At 47.1% G+C, this 19,607-nt stretch overlaps 1 protein-coding gene across 2 annotated transcripts in view; it reads right to left on the bottom strand.

Moving 5' to 3' along the window:
* Nucleotides 1-19,607, bottom strand: part of LOC142581362 (lysosomal alpha-mannosidase-like) — a 636,884-nt gene that overhangs the window by 89,607 nt on the left and 527,670 nt on the right. The window lies entirely within an intron of this gene.

Here is a 19,607-nt window from a genome sequence, read left to right as displayed (position 1 = left end):
GATGTTATGACAGCACTATCTCGCCCATCTCATTTTCTTTGTTCTAGACGTCAAAAATATAAATGAATAAATTACGGAGCTTAAAGTCCCAAAAGAACACATGGAATATGAGAGATGGCGTAGTGTGCAGGCTCCGGATTTATTTTGAACACCTGAGGTTATTTAACGTGTACCTCAATCTGGGTACGCGAGCGTTTCGTTTGCTTCAAGACAGAAGCCAGTAGCCAGCTTTACGAAACAATAAACATTTCTAGAAGCTCACCATTGGGAATCAATCAATCAATCAATCAATCAATCAATCAATCAATCAATCAATCAATCAATCAATCAATCAATCAATCAGCTTTACGAAACAATAAGCCTTTCTAGAAGCTCACCATTTGTAATTAATCAATCAGTCAATCAATCATCCAATCAATCAACCAATCAATCAATTTTTTGACAAGTGACGGCTACGAGTGAAGTGGCGCACAAAGAAAATGACATGCATGTAATCTATGGGAAGGGATTCCTGAATTATATGCAACTAAATGCGATGCGTACGACTGTGTTTATTTTCATTTGCTGCAACGTGTAACCTCATGCAATGTTTGTGCGTATGCATTGCGCAGACAACAATTTTAATGTCATGCAAAGTTTATGCCTTAAACCGTTCACAAGTTAGGCCGAAATGCAAACACTGAATCAAGCAGTACCTTCTCGGTTACTCGCACACACGCGAGGAATTATTTAAGCGGGCTTCTCCACACAAGATCTCTTATTGTGGAGAAGCAGGTCGTGACGGACGCTCAGAGCAAGGGAGCTGTGCACCCATGCAAGAGCCGCACAGCTTTTGAAGTGCCGTCGCAAGTATCATACGCAACCTACCCCCAGTAAAAGTGGATAAGAGAGCTGCTTTAACTCGACAACTCGTTAGGTTAGAAGGGCATGACCCAGTCCTGTTGTCTTCTCCTCGAACCGCATATCCCTCTGCCATGAAAAAAAAAATGTATGAAATGCCAGTCCCGGTTGCTCCGCAAGAAAGTGTTTAGCATGCTTTGGAAGGTGGTTATTTATGGCACTATGTGGGGCACTATGTTGCACTACGTGTCATCGGTGGTGCCCCCTTACCACCGCGCACTCTTCGCACGTGGGAGCCAACCGGTACTTCGAGCGTCACTTCCCCAAGTAACAGTTCGGAACCCAGTGCTGCGTCTCAGACGACAGCGTCTGCGTCTTCAACCAAAGGTGCAGCGTCTCAAACTACAGCGTCAGAAACGCTAGCCGTCACGAGGGAAGAATATAAGAATGCTCCTCTTAACACCGTGCCACCGCACGGTGGTACCGTACCAGTCTGCGGTTTTTACCGCTGTGCTGGAAAACACCATCTTCGGGATCGGCCCACAAGAACAATTGGGCAGCCAAGAGAAAATCGCGGTTAGTTCCCCCAAAAAGCTGAACGCTTTAAAGGAGAAATGGGTCACTTTTATTTTTTTGTTCTCGTGTTCTTTTTTCGTCCTTCCTCCACATTTTGCGTCGACATACGTCTATATCGATCAGCCTGGAACTCTCGTCTCGACTACGCGACATAACACAGCGACCGCCAACAGCGCGGCAGTTAGCGACGGGCTCGGCGAATGGGAGGAGGCGGGCGCGAACGTACGCGGCCTGCACGTCAGCCCCTCTCCTTGTTTGCTCGTCGCCTAAAGAAAAGTGTGGCAGCCAGCCCTCGAAGTCGTGGCCGCCGCCGGCCGACGCTGTGTCAACAGGCGGGCAGCAAAAGACTCGTCAGAGGTGGCCTGACTGCGATGCTGCGCATTTCGGTGGATGACTTTCGCCGAGCGCGAGAAGGCCCATGGCGGTCACGGTTCGACAGCGCGGCCGCGAACGGCTGAAGACGAGCCTGACAGTGCTGATCACCTTAGGTTCACCAGGAAGAAACCTCTAGCCTCCCGTCTGTGGGTGAATTTTCTGTGCTTTTGCATCTCCTGCTATATTTCGTTTCCCTTTCCCGTATTATACACGTAGCAGCCAACCAGGCATGTGACTGTAATCTAGCTGCCCTTCTCTCCCCCTCTCCAATCTCTATTTCAACGTCCTAAAGGGTGTTGACGCCGCTTACGAAAGTCCACTTTCGCGACGGGCGCACCTTTTGCGAAGCTGGCATTGTTGCAAGAGAAAAAATTGTAGGTGCGCACACACGCACACACACACACACACACACGCACACACACACAACACACACACACAAAAAATTATATATATATATATATATATATATATATATATATATATATATATATGCGACATCGAAGTAGAGGTATGTATGGTTGCCGCAAGGTTATAATTGAAAAGATGATGCACTTCTTGCTTGAAAAACAACTGTTAATTGCCGACCTTCTCAAGAAAGGTCGGTCTCCGGCCGACACGTCCACAATAATTATTTGGCTATCAAGAAGTAACTAAAGCAAGTAAAGCAACACACACACACACACACACACACACACACACACACACACACACACACACACACACACACACACACACACACACACACACACACACACACACACACACACACACACACACACACACACACACACACACACACACACACAAACACGGTAAAACGGACGCTGACTAAAACATCAAAAGAAAATAAACCAAGACGTTTCGGCTCCCATACGGGGGCCTTGTACACACATATATATATATGAGGTAAGTTCGACCCTCCTTCAGAAAAAAAGAAAAAAGCAGAGGTGGTGAGTTGAATAAGGCCGACAGAAAAATACCTTAGTAAGCCATCCTCTCTTCCCTGTGCAATGCGGTATTAAGTTTTATTCGTTTCTTATATACGTATATCTATCTTTTCGGGAAGTCAAGGGGCATCTCAGGGGGTAGGGGAGACGCTTGGGTACGAAGAAGAATAAAGTTGGCAACGGGCGAAGATTTGGTTGTCGCAAACTCTTTGTACTCATCGCTCTGTTCCCTTCTACCTCCTAACACGGAGGTTATACGGAGGACAGGACAGCAATATCACTAGCAGAAACTAGACCCCCCCCCCCCCCCCCCCCCCACACAATCGTCATTTCGCAAATGTAGGGTTTCTCATCGCAAATGACAAGCTATTCGTCCCTATGCCAGTTAGTCCGATCCGCAAGGCCACACTTTATATGCCATCCCGTAAATGGAGGTCTAAAATTTCATCTGCCGCCATCTCTGCCTCTCCGTTTGAGGGAGACACGCCACTATTATTAACTTCGATTCCACATCATGGCAGTGGAGATATACCCTCCGGTCTATTCGCTTAATGGAGGCAAAAAAGTTATCGCCGAGAGACGAGCACTACAGCAGCGGCCAGATGAAGCGGGACAAATAACGAGACCGACAGAATGGAAGACGCGGTTGGGGCTTCGAAATCGAGTGGGAGCACCATCACTCTTCTGAGCGGCCCGCTTCTGTTCCGCGACACCAGGGACGTAAGATGAGGCCGGCGTAACACCCGAAATTGGAGCAGCGTCGCGGGTGCACCGACAGATGAAACCGAAGAGAACGTGCCTGGATCAAAACTGGCACTGCGAGAAAGCGGGAGCAGGAATGACGCAAGTCATCGCTGCACGCGTCTTTGTGCGGCGGTACACTCGATGCCGAATAACGGCTGGATCCTTTGATTAATACGGTAAGCAACAACAACAATGACGACGTTTCTTGTGAAATGTGTGTTCCGCGACGACCAGCCCCGGTGGCACACATAGAGTAGCGCCAATGTTCTGCGCCCTTGGAAGCCACAGTGAGATACAGAAAAAGCATGAGACATACCACTAATATGTTTCATGTCTATCACCAGGAACTCGAGCTTGCGGGAGCTAAAAAAAAAAAAAACGAGTCCTACGTCTAATAGTGATGGAAATGGACGTAGTTATGCCTTGTTTAATGTGTTCTCAAGAGGCAGGCTGTGATAGTAGAAGAGATAATACATTCTGCCATTGATTTAAGTTGCTGACCGCACATGCCAGCCTCATTCACTGAGCGGGAAATATGCAAATAGCCGGCATACTGAGGCGTCGCTTGGCGTTGTAACGGCTCAACGTCATGCAAACGAGGGGTGCCTATGGCTCTCCCAGTAAGTGCTGCCTGCAGACAAATCAATGGCTCCATAAAACGAAACTATCAGCTGGCGTAACGAAGATCACAATTTAGCACGCAAAAATCCACATGTGCGTATGTTACGAAGTGTCTCAAAGTCATGTCAAGCATCCGACCGCATACATATTACAGGACGCACTGATGCGTTTGCGGGAAGGGAGAAAAGTTTGCTTAAGTCTTACTCAACTATGCGAGGCGGAGGCGGAAAGGGTGATTATTCTGCAACGTTAAACATGTGCGCATAAAATTCAGGCCGCGGATCGCGTTCCTCCATATCACGTGCTAGGATATGGGAAAGAGATGGTTGGCACAGTGCTAACGATAAAATCATTTTCACCCTGCCAGGAAAGAGTGCGACATGTGTTGCGATAAACGAGAGAGTATGGCCTGTGTCCTGCGTCTTTTGCCTTCTTGGCCAGCACCCTGACTAACGAACCTCATCAAGCGTAGAGTCAGAGGCACGCACTGCTGAGGCAAAGTGTGCCAAAATAGAGTGTTCGTTTGGAGTGCCCATCTCACTGCGCAGTTTTTGACACCGCTGAGACCGCATAGTCGTGTCTGTGTTAACACTAATAGTTGCATAACACGAAATATTTATACGAAAGTAAAAGAGCTCCTAAACGTCGGCAGCTGCGAAAACCACTTTTACGCAGTAGTTAAGTAAAAGATTTACTTCCATCGGTCTACGGAAATTGTGATCCCGACACACCGAGCATACAAGGCCAGCATCTCTAACCAATTCAAGGCCACGTCATTAATACGCACCGCCTGTTCCCTCCTGCGAAAAAAATGGCATCGAAGAGTGAACGGTTTTCAGGGTTTCAGTAGAAAGTGCCCAAGAAAGAAAAATCAAGAGATTAACTGGTCAAATAGCTCAATCAAGTGAATATCGTAAAGGCCTACAAAGCTTCGTCCCCTTCCCCACTGCAAGACACATATGCACCATTGCCCATTTCGTCAAATACTGCACTCGTGACCAATATATCGAGACTAAACATTGTCACAAAGAAGAAAAAGACACGGAGGAGCGATGGGGGGGGGGGGGGGGGGGAGATGACGGCAGGGTACACGCTTGGATTTAAGCTCAGCCTCTGCTACTGAGAACGATTGCAATGTTTTCAACTGCAGAAGACCTTGCGTGGCCAGAAGAAAACTGTAGCTGAAATGGAGCCAAATAAAATGCAGTTATTTGCAGATCGAGTAATCATGAATAATTGAACCCTTGGCATAAGTCAACGCGCAGTATTGAAGATATACGGCAAAACTGATCGTCAAAAAATGCCCCAACCTCCTTGCCGCTGAGTTTTCACTTGCTTTCGCGAGACGGCATTTGATCAAAGCAGCACGCAATGCCTGACACAACGAAGTGCTACGGAATTCGCAGTTCATACGTATACAAGCCTCAGCTTTGCTACTATTTACCATTATTAACCATTTATCGTCAATCAGCGAGCGATATGTCACCATCGATGTATTTCACAGAGGGACGAAATGTTATAGTATTGCTATACTTAAAGGCGCTACGAAAGCAAATATTCTAATATTCTATCCCCAACGCTTTGTCGTGGAGGCTCAAAAAGCAGGAATATTGCGTTTTTAGTTATGGTGCATGCCAGGAATATATTCTTTAGAAATTCTCATGCCAAGACCTCCTCTCCTTATTTAGCCCCAATTTCAAAGAACGCTCCTGACATCGAAAACTTTTCTTTTTTCGACAAAAATAATTCGAATTCGAAATAAAAAAGAACATCTAGTACCTATTTTCTTTTATCCTTCGCTATATCTTCATTTATCGCACGCCTCAATCTAAACCAAGTCCTCGCACAGAAAACCACAACCGTCACAATCAATTCTGTATGTTCTGTTGTCGAGTTGCGCGTTTTCGGGGTTGTTCCTGACTCATGAATCCTGAAGGGCCGAAGATCTACATATTTCACCATGTCACTGATTACCAAAACGGCCACTCACGACGAATCCGGCCACGTACACAGGCACCAAGTGACAACAGTCACTGAGCAGTGCAGAGTGGCGTTCAAATGATGACCAAATTTAAGCCTTGCTTATGTGAACATTCATTCGGTTGTACGACTAGGGTTTCTAGGTTCTGTGAACGGTTACGTAGTAGCAGGGCTAGTTTGGACAGTCACTGAGTCGGAGCCGCTGAGCCTGTGTCTTTTTTGACGTAAAGCTGAGGCGGTAGGCAAAGTGAGAAAATTTCTAGCGAGTGGAATAACTGATGGATAAGATGCGTGTATAAGCGTAGTTGGCCTAACTAAGCACGGTAAGCTAGGCCTAGAACCTTCCACGTACTTTGTGAGGTACATTTAAGGAAACGCAAACCTGCTAACGCAAGTTCTGCAATTAGCGTGTAAAGAAAAAAGGACAACAAGCAGCCCTGGCGAGCCAGACGAAGAGTGAAACCGGCGTGCTGTAAGTGCGAAGTGTTCACACAGAACGGTGCTTTCTTCACAATATTCTGTTGTCGTCCTTATGTTGCCGAGATAATGAAGGAAAAGGACAGATTACGGACAGAAATTAAAACGAGCTTGGCCATAATGTTCACAACATAAAATTCATTTGCATCGCTGTATGCTTATCTGAGCTGCACTGAGTGCTCATGCACCCCGCAGGCTCCAGAGATAAAAAAAAAATTCGGCAAAAGTAGAGACACATTGGCTCTTGAATTTTCACGTTCGACGAAGTGGCCCAGAATGCATCCGCGACACATCCGTGAATCTTTGAATCCCACTTGTGATGATGATTAACGATTGTATCTGTCTGAATGACCCGGCTGTATATATTTGCATGCTTTCGAGATTAAAGAACTAGTTGTAGGTGGAGGAATTCTCCTGTCGCCTTCCATTTCTTAGTGCTTCTTCCGTGCACTTTTGTTTTTCATTTCTGACAGGCCGCTTAGGTTGCCTGATCGAGCTTAGTCTAAATAGTGGCTATGCGCTTGCGGTACCACCGCTGCTCTACTGACGCGAAATCTACCAGAATAGCTGCCGTAGGGTGCCTGATAAAGACGAGAGAGGTCGCATTCCAGCTTCGGCCTAGGTGGTGCTTCTGCGCTACGGTAAAAAAATACAAAGGGGCTGATGGAGACTTGAAGCGATGAAGAGTGGACGAACAAGGGAGGCCTCAGGCTGTAGAAAATGTTTCGACTAGGGGACGCATTGTCATCGCCAGGGCCCTGTTGACCATCAGCTGCCCTACGAAAACCGTCATTAAGTATCTGAGATATTTCATCTTGTTTCTTTTCTATTACATCACACTTCTCCAAAATTTATCAGTGGCAGATTACACCATTTCGCATCTTCCAGTGGATTAACGGAAAAGCTGACAATAAATTATGCGATTTGGTGATGAACACATTCCTATTAATTATTCATTTATGTAATTACATTATCAACATCAGCCTGGTTACGCCCACTCCAGGGCAAAAGCCTCTCCCATACTTCTCCAACTACCCCGGTCATGTACTAATTGTGGCCATGTTGTCTCTGCAAACTTCTTAAATCTCATCCGCCCACCTAACTTTCTGCCGCCCCCTGCTACGCTTCCCTTCCCTTGAAATCCCGTCCGCAACCCTTAATGACCATCGCTTATCTTCCCTCCTCAATACAATTAATTATAATTACATTACAATTCATTAATCACATTACAATTAATTACAATTGCATTATAGTGTATGTTAAAATCGCGGAGACAGGCAGTGCTGAAGTCCTGTCCATTTAGCAAAACAAGAGAGAGAGAGTGGGCTCTTTAATGAAACCTGGAAAGGTATGCTTCGTGGCATGCCTAGCATGCCATCAGTCATGGGTATGATGGGTATGAGTAGCACGGGTATGATAAAACAGGAAGTGACCTGTAGAATGCAGGTCACAGATGCACAATATACATGAAACACGTCACAACACGCAACAAAGTAAAGTATCCAGTTGCATATGCATTTACTAAAGGCTATTCACCTTTGAAAAAAACAGCCCTAATGTGAGCACTGAATATTCATCAAAGACTGCCATCCCGTGAGGTACTTGACCCATGCGCTAATGCTGCCTTTGCATTACGCGTAACGAAGGGGAGTTTAACACCTTCCTTAGAGAAAGTGCATAGTTGCTCAACATTACCAGCTTTGAGATATCCACCTTTAAAACAATCTACTAAAGCAGTCGATGTTTCGCTTAAATTATAAAAGAAAAATTCACCGACGATTACGACACACCCTAATGCGAATTTCGAGCGCAGCTGTTAGGTGTTCTGAATTCGCTGTATATTACGGCAAATAATTTGATTCTAAAGGACGAGGTGCTCTCGGCGGCGGCGCGGAACCTCTGCTCGGGCAGCTCGTTTAAGGCCGATCCACATGACGGACCAAATTGCTCTTTTGGACCGCGGTCCGTGCATCACGTGATAGGACGTCACCAGTTCGTGCGTACCGCCGTTGGCCCGCGCAAGACCGCGGCCCTCGCGGTCCAACAAATCGCCGAGGCATCTCCCACTTCCGTTTTGGCGACGGACCGCATGCACACCGCAGCGATTTCGGCTTAGCCAACGAATGTTGTCCGGCAACAGAGTGTCTTCAGCCAAATCCCTTCTAGTTTTCAGCTCAGCAAAAGCCAGTCAAGCCAGTCGTTTCATGTCCGCCGTTCCGCCTACACGTGCGCGCAGCAGATAAATGTTTTAAACACCGTGTCCTCTCGGAGTGACGAGGAGGTTTTTTCATTTTGTATACCTCGTTGAGCAGTTCCCGGCTTTGTGGGACTCGAGCCGGAATGATAACAATGATAACACTCTGGCCGAGAGTGTAGCTGGTTGGTCTGCTCTGCCGTCTGCTATGGCGGTCCGCCGTGTGGATGTGCTCTGCGCCGGACCGGACCGCGGCAGGCCGTGACGTCGCATCACGTGACCGAGCGGCCCGCGGACTTGGTCCATCGTGTGGATCGGCCTTTAGCAACAACGGTAGACGAAGCATTTTCACCGGTAGCATCGCTCATTGTTCAGAAAGAAAGCGTGAACACGGGAACGGGTGGCTTGCGCGGAACACATTCTCTAGCAGCGCGTGCGCAGTGAGTCCGAAGCCCACGCAAGCGTTTTGTTTCCGCGCTGGCCGCAAGCCTGGTCCTGCCGGCGCTCCGCTTTCCACCTCACCCTTTTCGCGAAACCCTCCTCCGCTTTCCACCTCCTGGTTGAGCTGCACCCTCCTCTCCGCTTTCCTCCTCGCGTTTTTGATCCGCCGCTGCGCCCCGCGTTCGCTTTCATCTTTCGTTGTGCCCGTTCGCTCGGTTACGCCGACGCCGAGGCCAACGCTCGCCGCAGGAACGGGCACCTAAGAACTGCGTTCTCAAAAAAGTTACCGCTCTCACACTTCGAGGCAAAGAAATGTGGAAGTATTGAATGAAGAGACTTCAACGGAAGGAGTGCCCCGCCACTGCATGGGCCCGCCGCAAGTGACCGCCGGCACCGCCGCCGACGGCATCCTGAGCTGCCGATACGCTTGAATGTGGGCCACGTCCCGCGCGGCATCCCCAAGGGCAACGAGGATCAATCGTCGCGACACTTTCGCTTGCGTCACGCGGCGCGCACACTTCACGGTTGCGCGCGCCTGAGGGGTTCCTCGGGTCGTGCCCGGCATAAAAATGCTCCCGCCGTGGCGCAGAAGGAGGTTGGCCTCTCTGTACTCTACGCCCGAATCGCGCCCTGAAGCACGGAACAGGGTTCCTGCACGGACAAACACGCCATTTCTGACCGCGCCAAATAAATCCCTACGCACGAGCCACGACAACGAAGCTACGAATTTCGCCGCGGGGCCCTGATACATCCGACACTAGTGAGCAACGCAAGAATTATTTACTCGAGCCAGCCGATTTAGGGGAAACAACGTCAACCGTGGCATAGTGCAGCGCACGCGGCGCAGAACACAAAGGAATGCGGAGTCATACCGCAGGTTCCACAAGTGAACTTAGTGAGGAAAAAAGAAAAATAGGTCATCCTTCTAAACCCGCGACGCGAGGGGAGAAATCCCGAAAACAGAGAGAGCAGAAAAATAACGAATCAATCAAAGCACGGTTGACCTTGAGTAAACGAACCTCAGTCAGAGAAGGCTTCGCATATCAGCAGTATGAACACGCTGCATGCATCTGCCTTCGTTGCTCGTCAGCCGTCCGCGTAAATACTATGTCTATGAATAGACAGTTACTAACTGGAAGAAGTGAACCACGGTTAAGCCGAAGCTCATTTACGGCATATAAAAAAATTTGCAATATTTCAAGCAAAAAAAATCTTACAACAGTTATTCCGTTAATTTGGTTAACAAAGCGTTTAAGGGAGGATAGCCTGCCTTTGTAGCTATGCAAAACTACAGCAAGACGTTGCTTAGATGCAACTTAACCGAAAGAATGCCCATGAGAATGGTAGTATTTCCAACGGGAATGTAAATGAACCCTCTTGAAAAGTCCGCTCGATATGGAACCCTAATTTATCTACATAATTTATCATCACTGTGATTTAATACTTACGTAACAGCGCGGAAAAAAATAAGGAAGGGACGATGATAGAGACAGAATGAAGAGGGCGACAGACCGAAAAGTGTCGTCCCTTCCTTATTATTATTTTTTTCATGCTGTTACATAAGCTGCAATAAGTTGCAATGAACCAACTAGCCCAACAAGCAACCATTCTGTAATTTAAGAGTTGTCCCTCTTTTTTTAACATGTGATGTTTAGGAGATGTCGAAGCCTCTAAGTGGCACTGGCTACTCATTTTCACATAGAAATACATCCAGTGATAGGCCACAGAAATAGGAGAATCACATACCACACACTCTCTATCGAAAGATAAGCTCATTCAAGGAGATGTTATCCTTTTCACTGCTGCTGCTTTAAGCCAGCGGCTACGGGCGCGACGGGCACACAGCTATGCGAACGCTGTGCGTCCGCCGCACGCGGCGAGCAGCCGAAGGGCGCCGACGGCGACCAATCCCTGGAGCCGGGGACCTCAAAGGATGCGAAAACCAATCAGGGGACGCGAGCCCAGGGTCTTCCGGGACGGATTTCCGCGTCTCGTTAAACGAGGTACGGCCCCGAGCGCGGGCTCGCACATAAGCGCATGAAAAACCGCGTGCGCCTCGTTGCCGCAACAGAATCACCTTTCCCACGCAATATCGTACCCGTTGAAAAGGTCCGAAGCAATAGCGTGTACAATATTGGGAATGAAAAACACTCGACCGACTTTAAACGCGACGCCTTTAATCTCCTGATCCTAGTCCCTTCGCGCGTGTACTCGTCGCGAATCGGAAACACACACACAGACACACACACACACCGTCCTGTGTAGTTGTTTCTTTGGTACCGCTTTAAATTAAAACTGTATTCTGTGAGTTTTACGTGCGGCACGCCGTAGTGGGGGTCTACGAATTAATTTCGACCACCTAGAGGTTCTTTAACGTGCATGGAAACCTAAATACACGAGCGCTTTTTTTTTTTTTTTGCATTTCGCTTCCGTCGAAGTGCGCCGCCGCAGCAGGGAATGGCACCCACGACCTCGTGCTTTTCAGCGCAACGCCGCCGCCACTACGCCACTGCGGCAAGTAAGTTCCGCTGTCGTTGAGTGTGTTTTGCAACAACATGCCATGGTTGAATGTATTTCGCAAGATCGCCACTGTTAGGAAACACCATAAATCACAATGACGCCTGTTACACTTTCGGTGAAATTAGCTAAGGAGAGAGAGAGAGAGAGAAGAAAGGACAGGCGGTGAGGTTAACTAGACGAGCGCGTGCTTTGCTATCCAGTGAAAGGAGGATCGGGAGATCAAAACTAAGAGGGAGAGACAGAAAGAACGGCAACTGCGCGAGGATGAGGCGGTGCACATCGCGTCTGAAAGCGGTCACTGAAGCCATTCGTCTTCAGAAACTGCAGCAATGCCCACGTTGCTTTCTGAACACGCGACGCAGAGGCCACGCGGTCCAAGCCTCTTCCGTTTCCGAAAATGGTCTATAGCGTGCTTCCCATCTACAAACCATATTGGGAATGAAAGAAATGGGTTCGAATTCACGAAGCTCTTATTTAAGCGTTCTCTATCGTGCACCTTACCATACCCTATATGCCGTGCAGCCGTTCTCATGTATGATCATAAATGTAAAAAAATATATCAATCATGGTTATATTGCGCTTAGTTTTACAGTGACGATATCAAGTGAAGGACAGGACGTGAACGTACGTCCTGCCCCTCATTTAATATCGTCACTGCAAAACTAAGCGCAATATAACCATGAACGTTCACCAATTAGGCCCCTTCATTGCTTTACTAAATATATCAATCAGACTGTAGTGCGTTTCGAACTCGGAGCGCGTACTGCTGCCACAAATTCGTACTGTCAGGGGCAAAAGTGTGCGTATGGAACCAGCGCTCGTCACGAGGCGCTGAGTCTGCAACTGGAGCATGCTGACACCATCCGATAGGGAGGCCACGAGAATGGCACAATATTTTGGATGAGGAAGACGCGCACCTGTATCACCGTTCGTGTTATAGCTCTATGCGCCCAGCCAAGCTCTGGCCGCACCCATGCGCGTTGGAGGTGGGCGCGCGCTCGTACGTTCTATAGCACGCCGGTTCCCAGTCAAGCCAGAATGTGGGCACATGTGCCTCAAGATGGAGCGGTCAATCTGCTGGCGCGCAATCGCAGCACGAGCTGCTGAAAAATGCTTGAACCGCTGCTGTTGGCACCCGAAGTTTCAGCGTTGGTGGTCCACGCCAGTGAAAGCGCATTGGGTGACTAGTCAGTCGGTAAGAGTACGTGTTTGTTGTCCTCTGCAGTGGTGCTTGTTCAAGTTGGGAATCAGTGCAAACGATAACAAGCATCGACTGTGTAGACAGCGTGCCATGGGTCAGTGGGACGGCTATGGGAGTGACGCAGTTCGGTTGTCGCTTCGGTGGGAAGATTTTTCTCCCGGCAGTGCAACTGCTTTCATTCCTCCCAGCGCATAGCTTCTGGCTAATTCATAACCAGTGGCATTGAGCAATGTGCGCGAGAGCTTGGCATCTAGGCAGATAGAAAAAAACCTTATTTTACAAGCGGCTGCGTGTCCGAGTTGTCAGCGGTGTGAGGAGAGAAGTCGTTTTGGTCTGTATCCGACGCACCGAAGTTGATGAGATTTGCTCATTAAAAGAAAGTAAAAATCTACCGATTGAAGACCGCAGATATTTTTTTCTCAGAGGATAATAAAATATTGCGTAGCGTCGGATAATTTCTTAAAAGTGAAGCGCCGGGTTTACGACTACTACGACTAAAACGTATCACCGTTACGGCACTTTATTTATTTATTCATTCATTTGCAGTACCCTCAGGGTAAAATACGTTATAAAGGGGAGAGCGTATACATAGACAACAGTAATATATATATGCAGGGAGTTTCAACGAACACTTACGAAAATCTTTAAAGGTTGCCTGTGGCAGAGATCGCAATTCTAGTTCATGAGCTGGTCTACCCGAAAAGGCGGACATTACTTGCGCAAAAATGTGAAATGCATTATCGACTAATTAACAAACATTCACTGATTACTTTTTTAAATAATTACCCTATGACCCACATTGCAATTTACTAATTCTAGTCATGGAGTTCGCAAGGCGGATCCACTTGTAACGAGTTTTCAAGATAACAGCAGTTTCGAGATATAAATTCCCGAACTTTGCGGAGAAATGCATTGGCGTTCCACTTAATTTGATAAGGAAACGTCGTTTTATGCATTGAAGCACACAAGTAACTGGAACGCCAATGCATTTCTCCGCAAAGTTTGTGAATGAATATCTCGAAATTGTTGTCGTTTTGACAGTTCGTTCCAAATGGATCCCGCCTTGCGAACTCCAAGGCTAGAATTTGTAACTTGCAATATGGGCCATAATATAATTAGTTAGTGAGTTAATCAGTCATTTGTTTAATTATTCGATCATGCATTTCAATTTTTTGTGCAAGTAGTGTCCGCCGCTACGAGTAGACCATCTCACGAATCAGAACTGAGCTATCTGCCAAAGGCAACCTTTAAAAAATTTTGAAGTGTGCGCTGAAACACTCTGTACACACACACACACACACACACACACACACACACACACACACACACACACACACACACACACACACACACACACACACACACACACACACACACACACACACACACACACACACACACACACACACACACACACACACACACACACACACACACACACACACACACACACACACACACACACACACACACACACACACACACACACACACACACACACACACACACACACACACACACACACACACACACACACACACACACACACACACACACACACACACACACACACACACACACACACACACACACACACACACACACACACACACACACACACACACACACACACACACACACACACACACACACACACACACACACACACACACACACACACACACACACACACACACACACACACACACACACACACACACACACACACACACACACACACACACACACACACACACACACACACACACACACACACACACACACACACACACACACACACACACACACACACACACACACACACACACACACACACACACACACACACACACACACACACACACACACACACACACACACACACACACACACACACACACACACACACACACACACACACACACACACACACACACACACACACACACACACACACACACACACACACACACACACACACACACACACACACACACACACACACACACACACACACACACACACACACACACACACACACACACACACACACACACACACACACACACACACACACACACACACACACACACACACACACACACACACACACACACACACACACACACACACACACACACACACACACACACACACACACACACACACACACACACACACACACACACACACACACACACACACACACACACACACACAGACAAACACGCGCGCGCGCACACACGCACGCACGCACGCACGCACGCGCGTGCACGTTACAAATAGGGCATTACAAATAAAGGACATTACAATTAGAGGATAAAAACAAAGTCAGCTAATACATTTCATGACCAAGATTTCTGCAATACAAAACTGAAGAATAGTTATACATTATTTCCAGGCATCACGCTTACAGTAATAACAAAAACTACAGAATGCGCCAGTCAACAAAATGGTCCAAGGATTCGTTGTGGTTAACCGAAGCAGTTTTAAATGAAGCGGGATTACTTATGCTACCCATTTATGCGGGCAAACAGTTCCAATTGTTGTGTGTTTTCGATAAAATGATTGCGAGCGTATCAGTGTGTTAGAGTGCGGCACGTGCACTTTGCGCACGCCATCTCGACGGCAGGAGATTAATGCGGCTGGATGAAACCACGCTGACCGGAGCGCTGGGTTTTAGTAGTGTATCTTATGGATTAATCATTGCTTCGATTGTTTCTTGTGGGTTGAGAGAGAAGGGAGGCTTAATGTGGCCTTCACTTGTGTTAGGCTTGCCGGGCGATGGTGATTTGTTAATATGAATCGAGCAGAACGGTTCTGAACGCTTTCGAGGCGGTTTATTAAAATGGCATGATGAGGGCCCCGCGCCGATTAAGCATATTCGAACTGCGGACGAACATATGTTGTCTATAACAAAAGTGTAAGCGCTAATGGTGCTAGCGGGAAGTTTCTGCGAAGGTACCCTAGCGTGGGATTAGCTTTTAACGTTATAAACTCGATGTGTTGTTTCCAGGACAAGCTATGGGTTATATCGATGCCAACGTATTCGTAGCTTCTTAATTCTCTAAGCAGATGTTATCAAGTAAGTAGGTAGGGCAGGCTTCATTCCCACCGGAGATTTGCATAAATTGACATTTTTTAACGTTAAGTTCTATTTGCCATTTACGAGACCAGTTAAGCAATGTACTTAAGTCATATTGAAGGGAGAACACGTCAGAGTCCTTTGTAATTTTAGGATATATTACGCATAATCTGCAAAAACACAAAGCTTAAATGAGATGTTATCAGAATGGCAATTAATGTAAATCAGGAATAAGAGGGGTTCAAGTACAAACCGCTGCGGGATGACAGATTTAACGGGTGCTAAGGTTGAAATATCTTCATTAAGATTTAAGAATTGCACTGGATACCTTAGGAAGGCCTTTATCCAATTAAAGACGTTAAGGTAAATATTTATAGCAGAGTTTAGATTGCAGTAACGTGTCGTGTACTTTGTCGAACGCTTTTGCAATATCAAGAAACATTCGGTCCGTTAGAAATCCTGCGCTGAGAATGGAATTCAAATCGTTAGCAAAACAATTCAGCTGAGTGTCCAAGGAGAAGATATTGCGAAAACCGTGTTGGCTGGGAGCAAGGAAGTTCTTAGATTCGAGGTAATTTATAATCTGGGAGTAAACAAGATGCTCCATTATTTTACAGGGAACTGACATCAATGAACATAGCCTATAATTAGAAGGGTTATGGAGGGCACTATATTACGAATTGGAATTATTTAGGACTTTTTGAAATCTAGAAGTACTGTGCTGCAGTTACGCGACCAAGAAAAAATTATTTCCAATGAGATGGAGCAATGTTCATTGGTACTGCGCAAGAACTTAGCTTTAATTTCATCTACACCACTCGACGACTTCTAATTTATTTATAGTTGCTTTAATAACGCTACAATTAAATACTATGGGATCACTCTAAAAGTAACTTTCAGGTCTTGTTTCGGGAAGGGGAGTAACATGTGAGGATGGTAAGAAGGCCTGAGAAAACATGTAATTTAGTATTTCAGCACACGCTTGGTCGGGAACAGCCTCCAGATGGTGTCATTAGCACGGAATTTAATTTTAATGTTATTTCATTTGGTAGTACTCGATAATTTGTTGCTGTTAGTTTTTAATAGCTTGGGAATGATTAACATTGTAGAAAGAAAACTTTGCTAACATTAGTGTAGAAGCCTATGCTGCGGAAGCGGATTTGTATGAGAACCACGGCTTTAGTGACCGTTTAGCGATACAAAATAAGCGTTTATTTTTGTTACTTAGCCTGTTTAGATTCCGGCTATACCATGGTGCATTGTTGCTTGAATATTTGCGTCGGCCAAGGATGTAACGATTTATTATATCACTGTTTTGTTCTTTAAGGAGGCACTCGTTTTTTTCGATGGGGCGTTCGAGATACCCAGGTAAAAACGTGGAAAGAAATGCAGCTATTTCGTTGTTTATTGCAGAATGTCCACTTTTTTATAATCTCTTATTTGGTTAAAACGTTTACGCGTAAGTTGTTGCGAAAGCGTGAGCGTGAAATGCAATATAACATGGTCACTTACGCCAGGCAAGTTTTAAAAAGTTACAATAAATTATGGTGTTTTATGTACCAAAATCCCGATCTCATTATGAGGCACGCCGCACTGTTTAATTTTGACAACCTGCTGGTTCCTTAACTCGCACCCAATTCACGGTACACGGGTGTTTTTTTGCATTTCGCTCACATCGAAATGCGGCCGCCGCGGCCGGAATTTGATCCCGCGACCGCGTGGTTAGGCCAGGTAAATGCGTCAGTGTTAGCCGCTGACTTTGGCGAAAGATCAAGTAAGGATGACGTTGTGCCATTTATACGCGTTGGAAGGGTGACCGCTTGAGCTAGACTGAAGTCAGATCAAATAGCGATAAAGTGATATGCTTCATTGGATGATGGCTTAGAAAAGAGACACGCGCTTTACCAGTCAACGTTAAAAAAGTTAAAGTCGCCCATTAAAATTACCTGCGCTCCCGGGAACTTGACTGTGTAACCTGATTTAAGCAGTCACGCAAGTGATCGGAAAAACGAATATTTGAAGGTGGCCAGTAGCAGAACCGTAAGATAATTTTATTGCGATATATGGACATTCCAGTCGCATTGTCGCCGTCGGAATCGCCGTGATGTTCTGTATAAAGTCCACACACGATAACGCCGTCGCCGCGCGTTGTATGCTATATGTGCGAGTGAATTAGCACGCGAGGAAAGCCGACGCACGCGGCTCAATCTGGCGCGCGAAGGAAGAAAGCGGAGAGCAAACGCGCAGTCTTCCATCGCGCGAAAGGCCGCGGGGGGATGGGAAGCCTTGGCGTATTGCGGCATTGTGCTCCGATAGCAACCGCGCATTTCGCGACCGGGCACAAGGGGAACTGGCGATCCGGGATCAGGCTCGCCCGCCATATACGGAGGAAAGCGGGGAGGCAGCGCGGGAGGGAGTGGAGGGCGGCTTCGACTGTGACAGCAAGCGCGTACTTTGCACGGCTGCGCGCGGTCGTACGCGCCGTATAATGAAATGGATCAGCAGACAGCTCATACCATTGTGCGCGCTGTATTCTCGCCGCTCTTGCGTTGAAGCGATAGACGGCACGAATGACACTTCGCTAGCTGCTGCTGCCGCGCTTGCTCACACCAGCGCTTTGCAGCCAGTGTCCGCGCATATCGAGCGTGATGTGTTCCTGTTTGCTTGTGCGCGCTGGCACCATTCAGTTCAATTCAGTTAGTAAGCGAATGTTTCCAAGTTTACGCAACCGATAAAACTACCATACTTACCTCGTACATCTGTATACAAATTTGCTATCACGATCGATGCTTCGTCTTTCCGGCCAAACTGCGACATTTTTAAAGAAATTCCGGCTCTAAATCCAATAGTCTGAACATATAATCGGTAGCATTTTGCTTACTCGCTCACATGCAAAAGATTGAATTGAAATCGGCTGAGTGGTTGTCTACTAAGAGCACTTACGACTCCCACGTGCAATTTGAATATGGACATACTAGTCGACCGCGAGTTAAAGCCCCTCTCTTAAACAAGATTAACCGTCCTTGACCCTGATAACGTCTTTTAACCACTGGCTCTGCACGCGATCGTGTACAGGTGCAGCAACTTGGCGAGCAGGCAGACCCTTACCAGTCGAGGCTGTTGGGAGTGTGCCAAACGGAGCTTACGAGGTTTAACACGCCATATAGATGCGAGCAGCTGCGAGCAATGCGTGCCCACAAGAAAAACAGCGTGACTTTCTGATACCACTACGCTACAAGAGCCATTGTAAAACGGCGGGAGTGCGACACTCCCACTTCAGCTAGCACCACGCAGTGTATATTGTGTTGCCTTATATACCGAAACGGAAAACTTAAAGCCCAAAGTATGCAGCCCTGCATCGTTTGCGGTGTAAACATTGTTGATTTTTTTTTGAAGGAATGATCATCAATAACCACGATATAACGCGCAAGCATCTCGCTTTCCGAACGTTCGCTTTATTGCTTCCTACGTCACCGAGTAGGCTGCGTTCAAATAGCGTCCCTGCCTCGTCGAGAAGACGACCGCTGACGAAAGTGCGGCGCACGCGAATGCCGAGGGCGCTAGTGAATGTTCGGAAAGCGAGATACTTGCGCGTTCTCGCCCTGC

The sequence above is a fragment of the Dermacentor variabilis genome, chromosome 1 (assembly GCF_050947875.1).
Source record: "Dermacentor variabilis isolate Ectoservices chromosome 1, ASM5094787v1, whole genome shotgun sequence".
NCBI classification, from domain to species: Eukaryota; Metazoa; Arthropoda; class Arachnida; order Ixodida; family Ixodidae; genus Dermacentor; species Dermacentor variabilis.
This window is presented reverse-complemented; position numbering and strand designations above follow the sequence as displayed.